The sequence below is a fragment of the Equus przewalskii genome, chromosome 21 (assembly GCF_037783145.1).
Source record: "Equus przewalskii isolate Varuska chromosome 21, EquPr2, whole genome shotgun sequence".
NCBI classification, from domain to species: domain Eukaryota; kingdom Metazoa; phylum Chordata; class Mammalia; order Perissodactyla; family Equidae; genus Equus; species Equus przewalskii.
In genome coordinates this window covers 5809163-5823211 of record NC_091851.1, presented here as the reverse complement: position 1 = coordinate 5823211, position 14049 = coordinate 5809163, and positions in this window count along the sequence as shown.

The following is a 14049-nucleotide window of genomic DNA, read 5'->3' as shown; positions in this document are numbered from 1 at the left end:
AATTTAAAATAACAATAATTAATATTCTAAGGGGTCTAATGGAAAAGTGGACAATAAGCAAGAACAGATGGGCAATGCAAGCAGAGAGATGGAAATTCTGAGAAAGAATCAAGGAAATACTGGGACAAAAAATCTGTAACAGCAATGAAGAATGCCTTTGATGAGCTCATCAGTAGACAGGACACGGCCAAAAAGGAACCAGTGAGCTTGAAGAAATGCCAATAGAAACTTCCAAAACGGAAATGAAAAGAGAAAAAAGAATGAAAAAGACAGAAGTGAACACCTAAGAATTACAATTACAAAAGGTATAAATACATGCAATCGATAGAACGCCAGAAGGAGGAGAAAGAGAGAAAGGAACAGAAGAAATATTTGAAGCAATAATGACATAATTTTCCAAAATTAATGATACACACCACACCATAGATCCGGGAAGCTTAGAGAACACCAGGCAGGATAAACACCAAAAAGTCCACAGATATATCACATAAAACCGTGGGAATCAGGGGCAAAGAGGAAGTCTTGAAAGAGCCAATGGGGAAAAACTTTACCTAGAGAGAAACAAGGATGTGAATTGTATTCCACTTCTTTTCAGACATCATGCAAGCAAGAAGAGAGTGGAGTGAAATATTTAAAGTGTTGAAAGAAAAAAACCAACTTATAACTCTTTATCCATTGAAATTATCCTTCAAAAGTGAAGGAGAAATAAGGATTTTCTTAGACTAACAAAAATGGAGAGAATTTGTCACCTGTGGACCAGCCTTGCAAGAAATGTTCAGAAATAAGAAAAAAAATTCTTCAGAAATAAGGAAAATGATATAGGTCAGAAACTTAGATTTACATAAAGAAAGAAAGATTGTTAAGTGGTAATAAATGAACTTAGAATACAATATTTTATTTTTCCAAATATAAAAACACATGTAGATTGAAAATAAACCATGGAGAAAGAAATAACGTGCTAACACTAATCAAAAGAAATCTGGAGTAGCTATATTAATTTCAGGCAAAACAGACTTCAAAGAAGGGAAAATTATCAGAGATAAAAAGAGCCATCATAATGATAAAGGAGTCAATTCTCCGAGAATAACAATCCTTAATGTGTATGCACCTAACAACAGAGCATCAAAATACATGAGACAAAAACTAATAGAATTCTAAGGATAAAGAGACAAATCTACTATTAGAGTTGGAGAGTTCAATACCCCTCTGTCAGAAATGAGCAGATCCAGTAGGGAGAAAATCAGTAAAGTCATGGGTGAACTGAACAGTATCATCAATCAACCAGATCTAATTGACTCTGCAGACTACTTCATTCAACAACAGCAGAATACACATTGTTCTCCAGCTCACAGGGAACGTTCACCAAGATAGACCATGCTCTGGGACATACACACACCGTAACAAGCTTAAAAGAATAGAAGTCATACAAAGTATACTTTCAGACCACAACGGAATTAAACTAGAAATCGGTAACAGAAACAGCTGGAACAGAATAGTTGGGAAACCCAAAGAACTTGGGGGTTAAACATCATACTTTTAAATAACACATAAGTCAAAGAAGTCTCAAGAGAGATTTTAAAATGCTTTGAAATAAGTGAAAAGGAGAACGTAACTCATCAAAATTTGTGGGGTATACTGAAAGCAGTGCTTAAAGGGAAAATTTATAGCATAGAATGCTTATTTAGAAAAGAAGAACTTAAAATCTCTAATCTAAACTTCCATTTTAGAAAACTGGGAAAAAAAAAGGCAAATAAAATCCAAAATATGCAGAAAAAAAGAAATAAAAATTACAAGAGAAATCAATGAAATTGAAAACAGGAATTCAATGGAGAAAATCAACAAAACCCAAAGTTAGTTCTTTGAAAAAGATCAATAAAATTGATAAACCTCTAGCCAGGTTAACTAAAAAAAAAAAAAAAGACAAAAATCATTAATGTCATATCCTATGGATGTTAAAAAAATAATAAAGGAACATTATGAACAACTCTATACCCACAAACTGGATAACCAATTTCTTAAAAGAACAGTCAACTAAAACTCACACAAGGGAAAAGAGATAATCTGCATAGGCCTATTAAAGAAATTGAATCAATAATTAATAACCTTCTAAAACAGACAGCACCAGGTCCAGATGGGTTTGCTGGTGAGTTCTACCAAGTACTTAAGGAAGAGATTATACCAAATTGTCTACAATTTCTTTTAGGAAATAAAGGTAGAGAGATACTTCCCAACTCATTGTATGAGGCCAGCATTACCCTAATATCAAAACCAGACAAGACATTACAAAAAAGGAAAACCACAGACCAATATCTCTCATGAACATATTTGCAAAATTCCTCAATAAAACATTAGCAAATCAAATACAACAGTATATAAAAAAGAATTAAACACCATGACCAGTGAGATTTATCTCAAATGTGCAAGTCTTGTTCAATCTTTGAAAATCAATTAATGTAATCCATTACATTGACAGGCTAAAGAAAAAAATATGATTATATTGACAGATGTAGAAAAAGCATTTGACAAAATCCATCACCCATTATGATATAAACCTCTCAGCAAACTAAGAATAGAGGAGAACTTCGTCAACTTTAAAAAGAATATCTACCCAAACACTACATACTTGATGGTGAAAAACTAGATTTTTCTTACTAAGATCAGGAAAAGTCAAGGATATCTACTCTCACCACTCCTATTCAACATTGTACTGGAGGTCCTAGCTAACTCAAAAAGACAAGAAAAGGACATAATAGGTATACAGATTGAGAAGGAAGAAATAAAGTTGTCTCTTTGTTTGCAGGCAACATGATTGTTTACATAGAAAATCCCAAAGAATTAACAAAAATCTTCTATAACTAATAAGCAACTATAGCAAGGTTGTAGGATACAAGCACAATATAAATAATAGAAGTCAATCTCTTTCCTATGTACCAGCGACGAACAATTGGAATTTGAAACTAAAAGCATGATACCATTTATATTAGCACCAAAAAAGAAATACTTAATTATAAATTTAACAAAATATGTATAAGACCTATATGAGGCAAACTACAGAAAGCTGATGAATTAATTCAAAGAAGAATTTTAAAAAATTGAGCTATATTCCACTTTGGAATACAAAGACTCAATATTGTTAAAATGTCATTTTTAACAATTTGAAATATAGATTCAATGCTATCCAAGTAAAATCCAAGAAAATTATTTTGCGATTATTGGCAAACTGATACTAAAGTTTATATGGAAAGATAGAGACCCAAAATAGCCAACACAATATTGAAGGAGAAGAATGATGTTGGAGGACTGACACTATCTGCCTTCAACACTTACTAGAAAACTATAGTAGTCAGGAGAGTGTGGTATTGGCAAAAGAACAGACAAATAGATTAATGGGACAAGATAGAGAGCCGAGAAATATACCCACACAAATACAGTCAAGTGACCTTTGACAAAGAAGCAAAGTAATTCAATGGAGAAGGAATAGTCTTTTCAACAAATGGTGCTGGAACAACTAGACATCCACATGCAAATAAAGGAATCTAGACACAGACCTGACACTCTTCACAAAAAGCAATTCAAAATGGATCATAGATCTAAATGTGAAATGCAAAACTATAAACTCCTAGAAGATGACATAAAGGAAAATGTAAGTAGCCTTGGATATGGCGATGACTTTTTAGATATAACCGCAAAAGCACAATCTATGAAAAAAAATCGATGTTGGACTTCATTAATATTAAAAGCAACGTTTCTCTCTGTGAAAGATACTGTTAAAAGAGTGAAAAGTCAAGCCACGAACTAGGAGAAAAGCTTTGTAAAACACATATCTGATAAAGAACTGGCATACAAAATAATGAAAAAACAAAACTCAACAGTAAGAAAACAAATAACCCAACTAAAGTATGAACAAAAGATTTGAATATATACCTAACCAGGGAAGATATTCAGATGGGAAATAAACATATGCAAAGATGCACAACATCACATATCATTGGAGAATTGCAAATTAAAACAACAATGAGATGCCAATACACAGCTATTAGAATGGCTTAAATTCAAAACACTGATCAAACCAAATGCTGGCATAGATGTGGAGCAAGAGGAACTCTCATTCACTGCCGGTGGGAATGCAAAATGGTACAGCCATCCTGGAAGGTAGTTTTCAGTTTCTTACAAAACTAAACATAATCTTACCATATGATCCAGCAATCACACTCTTCGGTTTTTACCCAAATGAGTTGAAAACTTACGTCCACCACCAAAAAAAAAGCTTGCACATGAATGTTTATAGCAGCTTTACTCTTAATTCCCCCAAATTGGAAGCAAGTAAGATGTCCTTCAGTAAGTGAATGAATAAACAGACTGTGGTACATCCAGACAAGGGGATACTATTCAGTGATAAAAATAAATAAGCTTTCAAGACATGAAAAGACATGGGGAAATCTTAAACGCATATTGCTAAGTGAAAGAAGCCAAAATGAAAAGGTTAAAAACTGTGTGATTCTAATTATATGACATTCTGGAAGAGTTCAAACCACGGAGACAGTAAAAAGATCAGTGTTTGCCAGGGCTTCTTGGAGAAGGAAGGATGGATAGATGAAGCACAGGGGATTTTTAGGGCAATGAAACTATTCTGTGTTATAAAGTAATGATGGATACATGTCATTCTTTGCCAAACCCATAGAAGATACAACAAAACAGTTAACTGTAATGTAAGCTATGAACTTTAGTTAACAATAATGTATTGGTATTGGCTCATCAATGGTAACATATGTCCCACACTAATGAACAATTTTAATAATAGGGAAAACTGGGGTGGAGTAGTATATAGAAACTCTCTATACTTTCTCTCAATTTTTCCATAAATCTAAACTTTAAAAAAAGTTGATTAATTATTTTTAAAGCCTTATATCAAAAAAAGTTAGTTCTAAAGGCCAAGGTTAAACGAGAAATACAAATAATTTGTGCTGTAGAAATGCAGGTAGTCACCAGGAAAGAACCATGAAAGAGAGATTTCTGGTGGATCTGGAGCAGGAGAGATCTGGATGGGCAAGTGCAGTGGATATCTGAGACCAGGGAAGGGAAACAAACATGTTTGGTCCAGAAACCCAGATGAATTTGAAAATGTTGCAGAAGTGCTTATACTTGAAAAGTGAGTTAGAGAAGTGGATGGGAATGTATTCTGGATGGTGCTGAACGCGCTCTGTGTGCGGAAGACACCACCGTCTGCTTATCTAGTAGTCATTCTTCCTTCCTCTAACAAGCCTCCATTTTGTTCTGATATTGGCTGGCTGGCCAAGTGGTTTTGAGGAAGTCTAGAATTCTCCTCAGACTCTTAGGGTAGCATTTTCCTTGCTCTAAACCAATCTGTCTCTCTCTCCTCCCTTAGAACTCAGCCACTATATTGTGAAGAAGCCCAGACCACATGTTCCAGCCGACAGCCCCAGCTGAAGTGCTAAGGTTCCAGACAAAACCCAGCCTACCAGACTTGTAGATAAACAACGCTTCAGAGGATTCCAGCCCCCAGCCTTGGAGTCTTCCAGCTGAGGCCCCAGACATTGTGCGGCAGAGACGAGCCATCCCCTCTGTGCACTGATTGAATTCCTGGCCCCGAAAAACCATGAAGCATTGTAAGTGATTATCATTGTTTTCAGACACTAAGATTTGGAGTGATCTGTTTGTTATTTCACGGTAGATAATGAATACATAGCCATTTTCTCAGTTTCTGTCCATCAGGCCTGAGATGGACCTCCCTTGGTCCCGCTGACCTGCAGGTCTGCATCTGACCTTGGCTCATCTCTCTGAGGTGGAAGCAGCCCTTGTTGTCAACTGCTCAGTTCTAAGGTTCTATCTTCACTAACCAGGTTGGCAAGCATTGCCGAAAGGGCTGAGAAGCAAAAGTAAGGTTTATCAGCTCTTGAAAGTTCTTGGGCATGCTGCTGATTCTGCTGAGACCTTTACACATGTTCTCACAGCCGCCCTGTGAGGTTGGTGTCATTGTCATCACTGCCTCCATTTTACAGATGAAGAAACTGGGGCTGGGCATGGTTAAGTCCTGAAGTCACATAGTGGTCAAGCTGGGATTCAAACTCACATCTTCTGATTTCAAGTCGCATTTCTTTTGCTAACTGGGTCAAATCCATATTCATTTCACTCATCTTTGGCTGGGTCCGCACCACTGCCCAAGCATCCTTTATTTTCTCTTGCTTTCTCCCCATCTCTTATTCATCAGGATTTGAAATGTTTTCTATTTTCCTCGAATCCCACCCACATTCTCTTTGAAAACTTCCCTCCTTCTGGCCATGTGGAGGGAATAAAGTCATAGAAGGAGGATCTGGGACCATGGATGAAACGTCCATCCACTGCTGGAAAACACCACGTGGACAGACTATGAGAGGGAGCTGTGCCTGTCTCCTCCCATTTCTGCTTATTGTCTTCTGCCAGTGTCTCCCATTGGCCAAACTGGCCCAGAATCCTATTGGTCAGAAAGCTGAGAGACATAGCTGGCAGAATGATGGTGCTTCACCAGAATTTCCCTGCCCATAACTCTAAATTTCTGTAAGTGTTTGGATACACTTGTCTTAGATTTTCCAGGTTAAAAATTCATAAAGTGAATTTGAAGATTGATTCTGTCCAGATTTATGGACAAATGTTGCACTATCTACCAAGGTCATCCCCATCCACACTGGATTCCGGAAACTTCTCTCTTCCCTCACTCTTCTCCTCACGTGGTGATATTAGCAATAGAAGCATCCCCATCTATATGTTTTATTAACTTGACCTTGTCCTGTCTTCCAACACAGTTGACTGCTTCAAGGCTGGGCACTTGACTAGAAGTTAAGTTTGGGACCTAGAGAATTTCAGTGTCTCTAAAGGTGATTGGACATACAACCTGTATACTCAGGATCTAGGTGACCTGAGTAAGTGATCATTGAAAAAATTGTAAAATATATCACACACACCAAAGAATGTATGTAATCTGTACGTACATTTTAAAGAATAATAGTTATTTGTTAAAAGCCAAATACCTATGTCTGCCGTGAAACTTTTGGAGTTTTCTATACACGCTTCCCTAAATCCATCTCCCCACCTCCTGTCATAAGTGTCAATCATTTCCTTGCTTTTAATTTTTAGTTTTGCCATATATATGTATATTTCTAAACAACATATGACTTGTTTTTGAAACTTTATTCAAATAAAATCATGCCTTAGGCATCCTTCTGAAAGTTTCTTTCTTTTTACACTCAGCATTATCTTTTTTGAAATTCATCTATATTGATGTATTTAACTGTTTTTTCATTTTTTCCTGCTGCATATATATACCAAATGTATTGATTCATTCTACTTTGACTAGACAAGCTGCTTCTAGATTATTTGCTACAACGATGATGTTATGAAAAAATTTTGTGCCTGTTACTTAGTACACGTCGTTGTTTTTTCAGGGAAAAGATGTTAGAGTAGAAATACTGAGTCATAGGAGAGAGAGAGATATGATACATATGATATATATGTATCTGTGTGTGTAAATATATATATATATATTTATGTATACCTATAAACAGTCATATGACCCAGCCTTTCTACTCTAGCATATTTGCCCTAGAAAAAGAGTGATGCGTACCAGGTAAAAAGTTCAAAGTTTTTCATGGCATCATATATACATTGCTAGCTTTTATGCTTAAAGCCAAATTATTTTCCAAAATAATTTTTACCAAACTATCCTCCATAATTAAGTATGAGCACTCCCATTTTTACAAATCCTCACCAACACCCAGTGTTGTCAGGCTTTTTTTTTTTTAAGGAAAATTAGCGCTGAGCCAGCATCCTCCACTAATCTTCCTTCTTTTGCTGAGGAAGATTGGCCCTGAGCTAACATCTGTGCCTGTCTTCCTCTTCTTTATATGTGGGATGTTGCCACAGCATGGCTTGATGAGTGGTACATAGGTCCGTGCCTGGGATCTGAACCGGTGAACATCCAGCCACCAAGGCAGAGTGTGGGAACTTAACTGCTACACCACCAGGCTGCTACTTGTCAGACATTTTAATGTATGCTTTTCATTTGCATTTCCCTCATTGCTGATGAATTTGAGGATATTTGTGCATGTCGTTTGCTCCTACTTCTCTCTGAAGTGGCTATTCATGTTTACTAATTTTCTTATTGTGTTATTTTTCTAGATTTATAAGAAATATTTATGTGTATATACATATTTTTTTTTTTTTTTTGAGGAAGATTAGCCCTGAGCTAACATCTGCCGCCAATCCTCCTCTTTTTGCTCAGGAAGACTGGCCCTGAGCCAACATCTGTGCCCATCTTCCTCTACTTTATGTGTGGGATGCCTACCACAGCATGGCTTGCCAAGTGGTGCCACGTCTGCACCCAGGATCCGAACCAGCGAATCCTGGGCCACCGAAGAGGAATGTGTGCACTTAACTGCTGCGCCACCAGGCCAGCCCCAAGAAATGTTTACACATTTTTGATTCAAATTCTTTACCTTACATATAAGGCAAATATCTTCTCCCAATTTGTGGTTTGACTTTTCATTTATGGAATCTTTTATTGAACAGAAGTTCTTAATTTTCATGTAGCTAAATAAAGCTATTTTTCCTTTCTAAATTTTCCCTGTTTGGGTTCTATTTAAATAACTTTTGTTCTTCAGAAAATACTTTCAATGCCCCAGTCTGATTTCCGCACTGTTTGTGTTGGAAAGTTCTATATAAACTTGAACTCACTTCAGTAATTTTAAGAGATTTTCTATTGTTGGTCTGACCTTGTGTTCCGGAATAAATCCACCTTAGTCACATTATATATATTATTTTCAGGTCTGGATTCAATGTGCCAATATTCTGTTTAGGACTTTGTACATCTCTGGTCATATTTGAGATTGTAATTTTCCCTTTTCACACTATTCTCGTCTGACTTTGCCGTCAAGGTCATGCCTCTTTTGGGCTCTGAAGAGTTTGTTCAGCAGTAGAATGGTCTTTTCCTGAGCATGCAAGTGAATTCAACTGTAAAACTGTCTGAGTGGTATTTTATTTGTGGAGAATCTTAAATTAGTAATTGTTCTGTTGGTTATTATTTGATGATTCATATTTTCCTATTTGTTTTTGGAGTGCGCTTTGGTAAAGTATGTATTTCTAAGGATTGGTCCACTTTATCCAAATTTATTGGCATATTCATAAAATCTTCTTAATCCTTTTAATGTTTATAGCATTCATGATGAGGTCCCCTTTTTCATTCCTCATATAAGTTATTGGCTCCTTCCTTCCTTCCCTCCTCCTTCTCTCCCTCCCCTCTTTCTGTGTATTTTTTCTTTCTGATCAATCTTGTCAGAGACTTGTGAATTTTATCAGTCTGTTCAAAAAAGCCACTTTTGGCATAATTTATTTATTTATTTTTTTAGGAAGATTAGCCCTTAGCTAACTACTGCCAGTCCTCCTCTTTTTGCTGAGGAAGACTGGCCCTGAGCTAACATCGTGACCATCTTCCTCTACTTTATATGTGGGACTCCTACCACAGCATGGCCTGCCAAGCAGTGCCATGTCCGCACCCGGGATCCGGGCCGGTGAACCCCGGGCCGCCAAGAAGCGGAACGTGGGAACTTAACCCCTGGGCCACAGGGCCGACCCTGATTTTCTTGATTGTATCTTTGCTTTGTATTTAATTTATTTTATGTTCTTATTTTTATTATTTATTTCCTTCTACTTCAGTTAAGTTCGTTGCTCTTTTACTAACTTCTTAAACTGGATGCTAAGTTTGTTTCCTTTCTGCATCACTTCTGATGTAATATGTGTTTTTTAAGGTCATACATTTATAAATGCCACTCTACTGCTTTTGCAATGGCCCCCGAGTTTTCAATAGGCAGTATTTTAGTATTGTCTAAAATATTTTCTAATTACCATTGTTATTCCTTCTTTGACCTATGGGTTATTTAGTAAATATAGATCATCCATAGATCAAGTGTGATAATTGTCTTATTCAAATCTCTGATTTTATCAGTTGTTAGTGTATTTGACATATTAATTACTGGAGAAATGTGGTAAAATCTAACATCTAAGGGTGAATCACAGATTAAAAAATCTTAATTCGAAGTTATGTTTTAGAAGCAAGTTTGAAATTGTTACATCTTCCTGGTAAATTGAAATTTTTACTTATATGTCGACTCGTATATCTCTTATGTCTTCAGCTTTACAGCTATCATGAGGATTGCATTTAATATTCTAAGTTTGTAGTAATCTAATTTGAATTGATACCAATTTAGCTTAAATAGCATATAAAAACTCTTCTCCTAAACAGCTCTGTTCTCCTTTTATGTTATATTTGTTACAAATTACACCTTTATACCTTGTGTGCCTGACAATATAGATTTATAATTTTTTATGTATTTGTTTTTAAAATCACATAAGAAATAAAAAGTGGAGTTACAAACTAAAGATACAACAATATAATTTTTTATATTTGCCCATGTATTTGCCTTAACTGGAGATATTTATTTCTTCATGTGGGTTTGAGTTACTATCCGATGTCCTTTTATTTCAACCTGAAGGTCTCCCTTTAGCATTTCTTGTAGGGTAGATCTAATGGTAACAGATTCCCTCAGCTTGTTTATCTGCAAATGTCTTAATTTCTCATTCATTTCTGAAGGACAGTTTTGCCAGATATAGAATTCTTGGTTAAGTTTTTTCTTTCAGCATTTTAAATATATCATCCCACTGCATTCTGGACCTCCTTCTTTCTCATGACAACTGGCTGTTAATTTTACTGGGGATCCCTTTACATCATGAGTTGATTTTCTTTTGTTGCTTTCAAGATTCTCTCTCTGTCTCTGACTTTCGACAGCTTGATTATAATATGTCTTGGAGTTCATTGAGCTTCTTGGAGTTGTAGATTCAGGTTTTTCATCTAATTTGGGAAATTTTCAATCATTATTTCCACAGATATTTTTTTCTATCACTTTCTCTCTCTCTTTTCCTTCTGGGACTCTCATACACGTATGTCAGTCCATCTGATGCTGTCCCCAGGTCCCTTAGACTGTGTTCCTCTTTCTTCATGACTAGAAAGAGAAAGGGAGTGGGGGAAAGAGGAGGATAAAGAAAAAAATGAGGATAAGTAAGAACAGAAAGGAGGACAAAGAGAAAAATATACAGGAGAATGAAATAGAGCAGAGAAGAAGACAAATGAGAAATGGAAAGTGATGACTTCTCGAGTTCCCTACAGAACACCAAACTCTGTTCCTGGAACTGCTGCTTTCTTGCCCTTGGGATTTGGGAGGCATCCTGAGGCTTTGTCAGCATCTCCATATTTATCTGCTTAGGCATCTCAACGTAGGTCCTATTATTTATCACCAAAAGAGACTTCTGGATACTCCATCACACCACTTCTGACACTAAGTGGGCTGGCCTGCTCTTCTGGTTTGTGGCTTCTCTACTTTGCTGTAAAGACACGCGGGACTGTATTCGACAGGAAGTATAAGAGGGCTGCTCTCCAAGATCCTGCCATAGTGTAGAATCTCAAAATTATCAATAGTTCACTTTAGAAAAACAACATTCAGTGAAGATTGCTTGAAGAACATCTACTCCTTCAGTTCTAAATTTTTATCCCTAGATTAGCCATAACTAAAGGAAACTGAGGACCCAGATGTCATCATTCAGGTTCCACCTGATAATTACTTTACTACATATCACTTTGATTTGATGCTACCAATCTGTATTGGTGTTTGTTATGAGAAATATGGTCTATGTAGTTAGTGGATATCTTGCTTATTGCTGTGTATTCAATTGTGTCTCCTCAAAACTCACATGTTGAGGTCCTGACCCTCACTTCCTCAGAATATGACCTTATTTGGAAATAAGATAGTTGCAGACGTAGTTAAATCAATATGAAGTCATTAGGGTGGGGCCTGATCCAACATGACTAGTGTCCTTACAAAAAAGGGAAATTTGGACACGGAGACACATACATGGAGAATGCTATGTGAAAATGGAGGCATAGATTGGGGTGATGGAAACCAAGGAACACCAAAGATTGCCATCAAACCACCAAAAGACAGGCAAGAGGCAAAGGACGGATACTTCCTCACACCCTAGGAAGGAAGCAACTCTGTTAATACCTTGTGTCAGACTTCTAGCTTCTAGAACTGTGAGACAATAAATTTCTGTTGTTTACGCTACCCACTTTGTGGTGCTTTGTTCTAGCAGCTACAGCAAACTAACTATGAGTCCATCAACACTGGCTCTTTCCACAGAGATGGCTAATGGTGGTCCCTAGTATAGGCTAGGGCATGAATTTTGCCCTCCCCAGTCACAAGTGCTCACATCCATGACTTTTCATTACCTGTTAACTTGAGCTTAAGTTAAGTAAGCCTATGATTGTACTTAATACTGCATTATAGCCATTCACTCACTAAAAAAGAATGGCTCAGGTGTGCCAAGAAAAAGGTTTGCATTCACCTGCAAACTTTGTTTTGTTTTAGAGATGCCAATGAGAGGCCGTCATCTAGAAAAAAAATCCAGTTATGCCTGAAGGGAGGCCTGTCCAAGAAAATGGCTGAGAGGCCACTAGATACCTTGGTGGGTTATTTCCCACTGTCTTTGATTTTGATACAATAGTCAAAGCAGTCCTCTTCCATCTTCTCACATAAATACGTGGCAAAATAACTCTTTGCATTAAAGAGGGACTTCTGGCAGCCTTCACAGGGTAAAGAGTTTGTGCTTCCTATCACAGCAGAACCCAGCTCTCAGCATACCCTAGTGTGCAAGTATACTGCTCTCACATCTTGTGATAAGGGCTGACTCAGACATATTCCTAGGTGGTATATTCTGTAGTCTGGGGTGTGGGTAACCACAATACTGCTCTGTCAGTGCCTTCCATGCAGTGGACATTTTGGTAGCTTTTCCTGGGGGAGGCCTTATTCCCATATGACTGGAGACCTTATAAGAAGAGGAAATTAGGACACAGACATTCACAGAGGGAAGACCATGTGAAGATACAAGGAGGAGAAGATGACCATCTACAGGCCAAGGTAAAAAAATAAGTTTCTGTTGTTTAAGTCACCTAGTCTATAGTACTTTTTTATGGCAGCCACAGCAAACTGCACTAATACCCCCTTAAGGATTCATGGTTTTGCTTTCCATGGTTTCAGTTACCCGTGGTCAACTACTGTCTGAAAATATTAAATCGACAATTCCAGAAATAAACACTTCATAAGTTTTAAATTGCGTGCCATTCTGAGTAACATGATGAAATCTCATGCTATCCTGCTCCGTCAAGCCCAGGACATGAATCATCCCTTTGTCCAGCACATCCATGCTGTATGCACTACCTGCCCGTTAGTCACTTAGTAGCCATCTGGGTTATTGGATTGACTGTTGCCGTATCATGGTGCTTGTGTTCAAGTAACCCTTATTTTGCTTAATAATAACCCCCAAACACAAGAGTAGTCATGCTGGCAATTCAAATATTCTAAAGAGAAGTTGTAAAGTGCTATCTTTAACTGAAAAGGTGAAAGTTCCTGACTTAATAAGGAAAGAAAAAAATTGTATGCTGAAGTTGCTAAGACTTACGGTAAGAACAAACCTTCTATCCATGAAGGTGTGAAGGAGAGAGGAATTTGTGCTAGTTCTGCTGTCGCACCTCAAATATGTATGTATAGGAAAAAACATAGTATATATAGGGTTTGGTACTATCTGTGGTTTCAGGCAGCCATTGGGTCTTGAAATATATCCCCCGCAGAAAAGAGGGGACTACTGTAATATGGTGAAATCAATCAGCAGCTCCAGGGTGAGGGTTTTGACTGGACCTTGTCAATCAGGGCATTCACGTTCCTGTGAAAACAGTGGCTGGTTTACTTGTGAAGGCAATAGATTGAGTGTTTGACTTTAATCTTCACCTGTATTTACACCCTCATCATAGCTTCATTGTGGGCAGAGTGTACTTCTCTACCCCTTGATTGTGGCCTTGGCCATTTGACTTTGATCACTAGCATGTGGGCAGAATTGACACTGTGCGAATTTCAAGCATAGACCTTAAGAAGTTTTGTGTATTCATCTCTTGCA